General features: G+C 37.9%; 1 non-coding gene across 1 annotated transcript; it reads left to right on the forward strand.

The window, feature by feature from the left end:
- Window positions 1–515: 515 nt before the first annotated feature.
- On the forward strand, window positions 516–589 carry TRNAP-UGG (transfer RNA proline (anticodon UGG)). The gene has a single exon. It is a non-coding gene; the product is annotated as a tRNA-Pro (tRNA).
- The last annotated feature ends 11,780 nt before the right edge of the window (window positions 590–12,369 follow it).

The following is a 12,369-nucleotide window of genomic DNA, read 5'->3' on the forward strand; positions in this document are numbered from 1 at the left end:
TTGGGGCTGAATGCACTAATTTCTCCAAGAGGTAGGAGAAGTAAATCTAGCACAATCTTTTTTCCCTTGGCTTTAAGGGGAGGAAAAGAATTAAAAAAGGAAAGAATAAGAGCATCTAGAAAAAAACAATTGATTTCTATCAATAGGCCGGCTAAAAAACTGACGCATAAAATAGCTAACACAGGCGTTGTGGAAAGATAGGTCTTTAGATCTTGCATTGTAAATTCTCCTTATTGATCATAATGTGTAAGTGATTCAACCGTATCAATAGTTATGAATCCTAGAGAAAACTTGGAACTGATGAATATATATAATGTGATCCGGGTTGTGGTCCTATTTATAGAAAAGGAAAAAGATGTTTCATCACCATAATTAATAGTGATATTCTAGATAATAGACCCTACATGTATAAAGTCTTTTCACTCACGAGACCGAAGAGAAATGGTAGAAAAATGTGGGAAACAGATTTCGAATTCTATAAAATAAAATTAAAATAACATTGTCTAATGATTAAAAGGGATGTAGCGCAGCTTGGTAGCGTGTTTGTTTTGGGTACAAAATGTCGCAGGTTCAAATCCTGTCATCCCTACCTTTCCCTTATTTTCTATGGAAAGAAAGGAATGAAATATCATTTGATATCGATTCGATGGGAACATCAAATAATTGAATCATATCAGATGCGAAAGTGTTTTGCTCTAAGAGTATTAACAAAAGGTATTTTCCTTCATCTCTGAATATTAAAGAAAGTGCTCTCTGGAAGTGTCTTGGAATTATGGGCAGTGACCTGAGCTCTGGGCCTTAAAAAGTGGCTCAAATCCCAAGGACGCTGGCACAACCCTGATAAAAATAGTCCCTGGACGCTGGCATGCCATGCTGTGGGAGCATCCAAAGCCCTCTAAACACTGGCATGCCCATAGCATGACAGAGACCAGGGGTTAATTGGTCAAAAAAATTAGTGGGAATCAGGGGATGGTTACCTGAGAGGTTGGGATGGTTCCTGAGGGTCTTGTTGCTGATGTGGAAGGTTTGTATAGTGTGTTTCCATCAGTTCCACTTCCTTAAGGTGACTTAGGAGGTCGAATCATATCATAGTAACTTCTCGTCACATGTTTACCTTGGTTGGATAGTTACTTGGGTAGATGTGGGAGGAGGGCGTTACAAAGTGGTATCATATCATTTTTCACCCCTCAGACTAGATGGGTTGTCTTTTGGTCATGGATTCATGTCGGTTGCACATGAGTTAATCGTCCTCGTGGTCTATGTGCTTGTTGCATATGCATGGTGTTGGTCATGGTTGTAGTGATGTCATCATGTGAAGGAAGATGTTGTTGTGTGAAGTGTGTCGTTATTGGTGTATGATTGGTTACATGTTATTTATGCTTGTGTATTGTCAGTGTGCAAAGATATGGTTGTTTTTTTCATGCATGAGGTCGTGGTATGTGTAGTTGATATGGTCATTTATTGATGACTGGACTCTAGTTAGAATGATGGATATATGATTACATGATTATGTGTATACTTCTATATGTTGTCATGATTATGTTATACATGTATCATGTTGTTTTTTTGATCTTGCATACAAGGTATCCTGCTCGAATTATACTAAGGTACATTGGTTATTGTGATTTGGTTTAGCTGACATGATATACCTTGCAGGAAGAATAACAAAGATGACTAGCAAGATGGTAGATTTTAGTTCTCGAGACTCTCCTTATGGATCAAATGAGCAACATGGTGTTGGGAACTATTTTGATTTGACAGAGACATTGAGAATCTTAAAGGCATAAATAAGGATTTGTAAGGTAGACAATGGAAAAATCATATAGGCACATGAGAAACAAGCAGAGGTAAATGTAGTGTTACTTCAAAGTTTGTTAGAATTGCAGCGACAGGGGCCACTTCGGATCAATAATGAGTAGGAGGACGAGACTAATGGGGCATATGGTATTAGATCTCATGCTGAGCACAGGCTGGATGGAGAGGACATTATCATAGATGGCAGGTCCTTGGATACTACGAATAGGAGGGGTGATAGACACAAGTATTATTCTAGTTCTTGTTCTGACATGCATTATGAGTGTCATCGTCATCATCCTTATAGGAGGAGTGACAAGGGATATTTACCAGATGAGTTTAATAAATTAAATCCACCTACATTTGATGGAGTGATGAAGAAATCACAGGATGCAGAGGCATGGTTTCTCGGTATGAGTAAGTTCTTCATATTGCATTATTATTCAGAGATCATGAAAGCAAAGATAGCCACTTTCAGTCTCAAAGGTAAAGAAAATATTTAGTGGGAAGATGTGAAGAATGTTAGAGGCATTCGGGAAGGTGACTTGACTTGGAATGAGTTTGAAAGGCTCTTCAAGAAGAATTATTTGTCGAAAAGGTACTATGATGAAATAAATAAGGAGTTTTATGAGTTGTAGATGGGTTCCATGACAGATGATGAGTATACTAGCAGGTTCTTGGAGCTGTTGAGATATGTGCCTTACCTCAAGGAGGAGAAGGCCAAGGTTCAGAGATTCATTAGTGGACTGTCAACATCATACATAGACCAGATTAAGTTCAACCTAGACCATTGGAGGAGGCCATCCAAAATATGAGAGCAATTGAGGCACAAAGTTGAGCATAAGCGTGACTTGAAAGGAAATGAGAAAGTTAAAGGAAAATTTCCACCAAAGCGAGGAAGACCTCAAGATGCAAGTGAGAAAGAAAATGTAGTCCCTTACAAGAAGTTCAATACAACTGAGAAGGGACATGGAGAGCAACAGACTAGAGGTGATGGTAGAGCACCATTACAATGTTGGATATGTGGTAAGGATCATCATAAGATGGATTGTCCATAGTATCAGGGTGGTAGACCCAAGATCTATAGTGCTAAGGAGGCACATATAATTGGTGATGTTGGTCATATCATTCCTCAGATCTATGTAGTTGTGGACAATAGGTAGGTGGATCATCATGCATCTATCATTAAGATGGACAGTAAGCTTTGTGATAAAGTTGTTTCTATTTTGATTGATCCTTGACCTAATTATAATTATATTAATCCTGACCTGGTAGATAAGTGTGGCTTGAGAAAAGAAGTGCATGCATAATCTTGGTTGGTACAATTGGCTACAGGTACAAAAAAGCGAGTTCACCATTGGGTAAGAGCTTGTGCATTTGAGTTTAATGGTATGCCTACAACAATGCATTTGAATGTACTACCATTGGGATCGTATAATATGATTTTGGGTATGGATTGGTTGTACCTTCATAGGACCAAAGTGGATTGCTTCGACAAGGCCATTAAGTGTGTGGATGATAGTGGGGAAAAGAGAATTTTGTAGGGAAATAAGAAGCCTACATCAGTGAGGATGGTTACCATTATGCAAGCTAAGCATAGCTGCAGAAAAGGTTGTGTGATGTTTGCAGTGCATATATCTACTGACAAGGGTAAAGATGTTGAAGATGTAGAAATATCCAAGAGGTACCCTATATTGTAGCAGTATGATGATGTGTTTCCAGTAGAGATTCCAGAGTTACCTCCTCACAGGGAAGTAGATTTCTCTATTGAGTTGGTGCCAAGGGAAACATCATCATTGAAGGCACCTTACATGTTGAGCACTCTAGAACTAGTAGAGTTGAAATTACAGTTAAAGGAGATGCTTGACAAGCGATAAATTTGGCTAAGTGTATCACCTTGGGGTGCACCAGTGTTGTTCATAAAGAAGAAAGACAGTACTCTGAAATTATACGTTGATTACAGGCAGCTGAACATGGTAATGATCAAGAACAAGTATCCATTGCCAAGGATTGATGATTTGTTTGATCAGCTGAGGGGAGAAACAGTGTTCTCTAAGATCGAATTGAGATCAGGGTATCATCAGGTACACATCAAGGAAGAGGATATCTACAAGATTGTGTTTAGGACCAGGTATGGGAATTATGAGTTTGTTGTAGTTCCATTCGGTTTTACTAATGCCCCAACTACATTCATGTGTTTGATGAATAGTGTGTTGCGTCCTTATTTAGAAAAGTTTGTTCTTTTATTCATCGATGACATCTTGATATACTCCAAGAATGAAGAAAATCATGTCGATCATTTAGAAGGAGTGTTGAGATTTCTAAGAGAGAATCAGTTGTATGCTAAGCTTAGCAAGTGCAGCTTCTTCCAGAGAGAGGTGCATTATTTGGGACATGTCGTTTCAAAGGAAGGCATAACAATAGACCTAGAAAAGATAAGGGCCATCATGGAGTGGTAAACTCATAAAAATGTGTATGAGGTGAGATCATTCATGGGATTGGTAGGTTACTATAGGAGGTTCATCAGGAACTTCTTCCACACGGCATATCCTATCACATCATTACAGAGGAAAGGTAAGAAGTTTGAATGGACAAAAGAATGTGCAGCTAGTTTTGGGTAGCTTAATTAGTTGTTGACACATGAACTAGTGTTAAATATTGCAGATCCAAACAAAGAATTTGTAGTGTGTACAAATGCTTGCAAGAAAGGACTTGGTGGAGTACTTATGCAGGAAGGACAAGTAGTGTACTATGAGTGAAAAAAACTGAATGAGCACAAGCAGAACTATCCGACACATGATCTTGAGTTAGCAACGATCATACATGCATTGAAGAGGTGGAGGCACTATCTTCTTGGCAGGAGCTTTGTATTGATGAGCGATCACAATGGGTTGAGATACTTGTTTGACTAGTCGAATCTGAATACCAGACAAGTTAGATGGTTGGCCACCCTTAGTGAGTTCAACTTTGAGATTAGATACATGAAGGGAAAGGAGAACTAGGTTGCAGATGCCCTTTGTTAGCACTCCGTAGTTCTCTCCAGGCTAAAAGAAGAAAACCCAGAGGTAACCACAAACCTCTTTGGTTTGAGAGACTAGTCTTGTCCAGTCGGAGGGGGCTCCCTCAATTGTAAAACTCAGAGATAAGAAACTTTAAAACACTAATTCTAGCAGAGACTAGATCTAAAAAGGGAATTTGAAATATTTGGTTGAAGTATGAATGGTCAAAGAGGATGGAAATATGTGATCAATTTGACTTGCTACCCACTTTACTTATGCAAGTAAAAACCAATATCATCCACAAAGGCTTGTCAAGCATAAACTTTGGACAAGAGAAATGAGTTGTAGTATAGAGGAGAAAACAAAAAACACAAATTCTTTCCTTGCACATAACAATACTACTTATACATAAGAAAGAAATTGAACAAAAGTAACAACATGCATGGGTATGAAATATTCCATTTGCAACTGAAATACAGACACAATTGTTTTAGAGCAGTTTAAATTGAATTCCAACCCAACTGAAATCACTATACCCATAAAACAATAAATTATAGAGAATAACTAACTGAATAACTGATAAATAGACAAAAACAACTCCAAAGTGTCATACCATAAGTATCCTTGCAGACAATAATTGGTAAACCCTCAAGTCATAAGCATTCCATTCATAAAAATTGATCACAATCACATAATCTCTGATAACCAGTTCACAATAATGCTAAACCAACAACAACCTTTACTTCATATATTTTCGAGTTTATATAGACATATAACAAGAAAAACTAACTATCTAGATTCATCACATCATTGATCCAACAGTGGATCGAATCAAATTTAAAAAGAGGAAAGCTTTTTGTTGTTTTTAAGTCCTTTTCCTCTTATGATAAAAAACAAAAGACATAAAGCATTCATGAATTTATCTAAATAAAAAAAAACTAAATGTATGTATAAAACAAGTTTATCTTCAGAACATATCTTCATGAGCCAAATAAAATAGTAAAAGAAGGGACAACTAGCCGTTGACTGAGCAACGACTATGTTGGCGCTCTTTCCTTTCAAAATTGACACATGGTTGGTGACTGACGGTCTGAGTTGGCTACCACATCTGCCACATGTTCACCCCTTTAAACCTCGATAATTGGCTTCAAAATGCTTGTATAAGTCTGTAGGCAGGGCCTGCGGAGCAACTATGTAGCACATCTTCCAAAACTTCCTCTTATACGCCCTCCATATTAAAAAAATCAACACCATAGAACTATAGGCCACTCCAAAAGAATTTAAATGTCCATAAATTCATCACAAACACCTTATAACTCCCAGCATGCATCAAACCTTCCAAAAATTCGAATTCACAAATCGAATTTCAAAAAATCTCATAATTTTGTCAGCAAGAAATTGTGGAAAATGGGTCTCCAAGCACCACCTTTAATTCCAAAACCATGATACCTGTGCATAAAATGAGATAGGTTTTTGTTATTTGGTCCATTATCGATACAAACCTCCTTCAGTTTTTGAAAACTCACTTCCATCTGTTAGAAAAGTACACCAAAAAATAATGATTGAAACAAGAGGAAAATGCATAATTTTAGTTTTTGAAAAATAGGCCTCCAACAACGTTGAATATATCTAAAATAATAACACCTGTGTATAAAATGAAGGAGGCTTTTATTATTTGGCCCATCCTTGGAAAACGCCTCTTTCATTTTTTCTAAATTATTTTCCATTTGGTCATAAACCTATTTTTAAAACTTTGACTAAAATAGTCAGTTTTTGTGCAACAAATTCTCACAGTGAATGTGACTTGGTTTCTTGCCAACTACTAACTAGATATCGACCTGTGGTTGCCTATGTGGATGGTATGTCTAGTGATTAATGCAATGAATGTACAATGCATAATATTGAGGTGGCATAACCATTTGAATTACCCCCTGTTCTTTGTCTTGTTGTGTGATGTCATACAACACCTTCTTTGAAAAATATGATGTTTTGTGTGTGATAATCATTAGAAGGCTTGATTGGCATAGGGCTTGAAGTGGTGGGAGAATTATATGGGTAGTGTCATATATAATATGAAACCATAGATTTTGGTGGGGAGGATGGAATGGGAGTTATGATAATTATATGTTTTAGGAGTGAATAATGATTAGATGCATAGGGGAATAGGATAGGGGATTTAAAACATAGGGAATGGGAAATGTGAAATGTAGAATGTAGGTTATAACATTTGGGAAAATGAATAGACTAGGAGGGGAAAAGAAAGGTGGTATTTTCAACAACTATCTTGATTTTGAGTAGTGATATTTTCAATTGTCTTTGACTTATGTAAATCTCATGACAGACCCACTATTGACACCTAACTCATGACTCGGTTATTCCAGAATTTGAAATTTTTTCCCAATAACTCACGACAACTTCATGTTTTTGACCAGACCTCTTGATGACTACACCCATGGCGACATTCTAGATAGTGACACTCGAACTTATGACAACATCTATGACATTAAGTTCAACTTTATTCAACTAACATTTGAGTCATTTAGAGACATTTGACAAATGTAAACTTACTGACCCTAAGTTCATTAGCAGGAAGGTACATGTAAATCATAAAGCATCTATGAGCTCTTATGGGACAGAGTTACAGGATAGGATCTTGCAGGAAGGACAGTTGGATGACATGTATATGGAGATTATGCATAGGTTACAATAGAGTACATATATAGGTACAGGTGATCGGGATGAATATTATCGTCTCACGGTAGATGGTTTGGTGAGATTCAGGGACAAGATCTATGTGCCGAATTGCAGTGAACTCAAGAAGCTTATCTTGAGGGAGTTTCATGTGAAGCCATACTTGGGTCACCCAGGATATCAGAAGACGTTGACGGTGGTGAAGAAGTTCTACTATTGGCTGAATCTGAAGAAGGAAGTGGCAAAATTTGTGGCTAGGTGTTGGGATTGTCAGCAGGTGAAGGCAAAATGTAAGCATCCAGGTGGTCTACTACAACCTATTGCGATTCCAAAATGGAAATGGGAGGTCATTTCCACGGATTTCATTATATGTATTCCGAGGAAAGTGAGACAACATGATTCTATTATGGTCGTGGTCGACAGGTTGAGCAAGGTAGCTCACTTCATTCCAGTGAAGACTACATATTCAACTAGTGAGGTGGCATAGTTTTTCATCAGGGAGATCGTGAGACTACATGGAATTCCAAAGATGATTGTGTCAGATGGGGATGCAAATTTCAATTCAAAGTTTTGGAAGGATTTGTTTGTAGGTTTGGGCACAAAGTTGGCCTTTAGTACAACCTATCATCCGCAAACAGATGGACAGACAGAGAGGGTCAACAAAATCTTGGAGGATATGTTGAGGATGTACGTGATGCATCAGTAGAGAAGATGGGAGGAGTATCTTCCATTGGTTGAGTTTGAATATAACAATGGTTATCAAGATTCATTGAGGACGATTCCTTTCAAGGCATTATATGGGCAGAGTTGTAATACTCCCATCAGTTGGAGTGATCTAGTGAACATGGTACTTATTGGACTGGATATGCTGGCAGACATGGAACAAGAAATACAAGTTATAAAGAAGAATCTAAAGGCAACACAAGATAGGAAGAATATTTTTTCGGATCAGCACATGGAATTCAAGGAGTTTCAGGTTGGGGAGCATGTCTATTTGTGCATTAAGCCCAAGAAGATCTCTTTAAGGATTATGAAGTTGTTGATCTATCTCATTCTTCTATTTTGTGAGCTAGTTACGTAACAAATTGGTTCATGTGCCAAGTTGGCACCACAGTATTGTAGGACTTTTGATATCCTTGATAGGATTGGAGCAGTGGCCTATCGACTTGCACTGCCTCCAACAGTGAAAGTCCACGATGTTTTCCATGTTTTATTTCTTAAAAGGTATATACAGGATGTTGATCATGTTATTGATTGGTTTGTATTGCAGGTCGAGCAAGAAGGAGAATTCCGGCTGGAGCCTTAGTGCATATTGCAGCGGAAGCAACTCATGCTTAGGAATAGAGCCATAAAGAAAGTCAAAGTGCAATGGAAGCACTTTGGGCCCGAAGAAGCTCCATGGGAGATGACGGATCAAATGCGGGCCATGTATCCATCTTTGTTTGCCAATAGAGGCAAAGCAGTTTTGGTTTGATGTTTGGTATATGTTTGGCATATGTTTTTATGATGTTTTGGTACTTGTACCTATGTATATGGATGTAAATACCACCATGATCTAAGTTATAAAGCTCCAATAAGAAATATGGTTGTGATCTTGTCATTTTGTCATGATGTTTTTCTTTGAGCAGGTCATTCATTGTAAATACTACAATGAGCTCAGTATAAAGCTCCATGGGCAATATGTTTGCTTTTCAGTGGTTTTGTTGAGGTCATGGTGTGGTTTAACATTGAGGATAGTTTTCCCCAAGGGGATGGTTTTGTAACAACCCTAGTGAAAATTCCATGTAATAAAAGTTAATAAAGGAAAAATAAGACCACGATTAAGGGGCACTTATTCCAAGCTGAATGTTGGGTAAAGATATCCTAGTGGGAATCACTGGATGTGTTTATGGCTAAAGGAAATTGGCAAAGGAAAATGCATTAAAAAGGCCAAAAGGCATTTTTTACACATTTATAAATGAAAATAAAGGAGAATAGGAGAAATGAGGTGAAAGGTCACAGGTTGCATGTGAGGAGGAAATTGAAGGAAAATAATGGAAAATGAAGAAAATAGAGGCCTAATTGATAAAAAGGATTTTGAGGATCAGTTTGTAACCTTTTGTGAGTTCATTTTTTGGAGCTCTCTCATTATTCTCTCTCTCTCTCTCACTCTTGGACACTTAGAGTTTTTTGGAGCACTCTAGCCTAGGAGCAAGAAGGAAAAGAAAAGGAAAGGAAGGAAATCAAGGATCAAGCAAGGTGGCATGGTGTTGCCGAGTTATGACAGTGGTTTTCAACCTAGCCTTGCCATTTTCTGGATGACCATGGTGTGATGGGATTATTTTCTCAGTGTATGGTTCTCTTGCTATCGGTGGAATTGTGTTGCCGGGTTATGACAATGGTTTTCAACCTAGCCTTGCCCTTTTCCGGATGACCATGGTGTGATGGGATTATTTTCTCGGTTTTGAGCTTTGGAATTTCTAAATGGTTTTAGAATCCACGACGGAGGTGGTCTCAAGAAAATCAGAAAGGCCTAGGAATCCCTTAACCAGTTTTGGCGGGATACATGGTAAAGCCTGAGGGAGGAGTCTCGGTTTAGGACCTAGTGATTCTTTGTGGATTGCAGTAAAGCTTGAGAGACTAGTTTCTCGGTTTAGGGCCTAATGATTCAGTGTGGATTGCGGTAAACCTTGAGAGAGAAGGAGACAAAAAATTCCTCAAGGATAGTAATGGAGTCTGAAGGCATTCCTAGCTCGGTTTGGTTTTGTGATCTCGATGTTGGTTTTGGTGAGATCACGGTTTGGTGAGGGTGGAGGTGGTTTAATCTTTGGATTCCCTCGGTTATTTTTGGATTAGTTTACCCATGAGATCCCATATTCATGCTTAAAATATGGCACGATGTTGGTTGGCTGAAAGAAATATTTGGTTGATCCATGTCTACGATCGGGTGGTATGTGGAAGTCCCGAACCTAGTCGGATTCGCCTATTTTTCATAAAAGCTAAGTTCTCTTTCTTTTGTACTTATTAATATGTGGATTTAATGGTTGTTATCTCATTTTTATTTTCATGGTTTAATGCTGGTTATAAGCATGGTTATATCACTGATTACTGTCATGGTTATTTCATGTATTTACTCGTAACTAAAAGGATAATTGATTATAGAGTTCAGGCTTCTGTGATCCATATCAAGTTTATGAGAGATTTTTCGGCGAAAATCACATGGAATACCATTTGTCGACGCGTTTCAAACCAACTAGTGTGGTTACTCGTAACTAAAAGGATAATTGATGCAAGAGCTAATCAATGTCAAAACAGTTAAGGGAAGAGGGTGGTGATCCTTCTTGTCAATTATCATATGATTTATTAGTCATTTATGCTTTGTGTTGTATTCATTTCTTGTAGATTGCATTGATGCCAAGTGTTTGACAAATGTCAGTCTTCATTGGGGATGGTCAGGCTTAGTCATGGAGTCAGTTTATGATTTGTAAAACTTGTTATTATGTAAATAATCGATTATGGAAGTGTCATTGAATTCTGGGTAGTGACCTGGGCTCTGGGCCTGAAAAAGTGGTTGAAATCCCGGGGACACTAGCACAACATTGAGTAAAATAGTCCATGGGCGCTAGCATGCCATGCTATGGGAGCGTCCAAAGCCCTCTAGATGATGGCTTGCCCATAGCATGGGAGAGTCCAGGGGTTAATTGGTAAAAAAAATTAGTGGGACTCAGGTGCTAGTTACCTAAGAGGTTGGGATGGTTCTTGATCGTCTTTTTGCTAATCTAGAAGGTTTGTATGGTGTGTTTTTGTTGGTTCCACTTTCTTAAGACGACTTAGGAGGTCGAATCATATCATAGTAACTTCTCGTCATATGTTTACCCCGGTTGGCTGGTTACTTGGTTTGATGTGGGAGGAGGGTGTTACACATTAGTACTTTGATAAGGCCATCTGCAACATAGGCCTTTATTTGTTAAGCAGGGATTTGTGACTTATCAACAACGACCTATACAACATACCCTAGATCTAGCCATTGTGCTTCATAGGTTGTTGTTTAGTGATATTGAAGAATATTAAAATCCTCGTAACACTTGAGGGAGCCCCTTCTAGTTTGAGGACCAGCTCGAACCTAAAGTTGGTTGTGTTGGTTTCTCAACGCAGTTTCGCAGCCAAAAACTACCTTCAAGAAACATGACAACATTTGGCATCGTTGTCGGGGAGCGAAGTAACAAAGAAAATCTTTCCCTCGAGAACGATCAAGAATAGATCTATTCTTTGCTCATTAACAAGGATCATACAATTAATATTGGTTACATATATTTCACCTAGAGGCTCCATTTTATTTATTTGGTGATAACATGGGTTACTGATTCCACTGGATCAAGATGTCAATTGCTTCACTGATGTGCTCACTCAAGGTCTTATAATGATTGCTTTCAACAATATATCTTTCTTCCTTTTAGTGGTGATCAAAAGTCTCACACATCAACAGAGGATGAAGTCTTCTAAGTTTAGTCGTAAGTATAAGATATCATGGAATTTAATGTTCATATTATATATTCTTGTCATTTTCAACTACTAGAAAGATGGTCTGTCAGTTAATCCAATGCTCACATGGTTGCACTGGAAGCATGACTACACTTGACAGTGTATAGTTTCAGTTTAATAAAGTAAGTTATTTTGATATGCTTCAGTTTACAAAATAGATTAAGTTTGTAGCAGTTTCAGTATACAGTATATGGATTATTTTATTTTCAATCGAGTACTATTACAATTTTAGTTGTAGTGTGTGGCTTTATTTAGTTGAGTGCAATAAGTTACAGGATTTTGAATATTGGAGAAAATTTATTGTTGTGAAATCTTAACTTCATAGCCCAATGAGTTAGGCACTACTAAGTTTGTTTTGCAGTTG

This window comes from Pinus tabuliformis, chromosome X (genome assembly GCF_031772625.1).
Source record: "Pinus tabuliformis cultivar Carrire ecotype Pingquan chromosome X, CPIR1, whole genome shotgun sequence".
NCBI classification, from domain to species: domain Eukaryota; kingdom Viridiplantae; phylum Streptophyta; class Pinopsida; order Pinales; family Pinaceae; genus Pinus; species Pinus tabuliformis.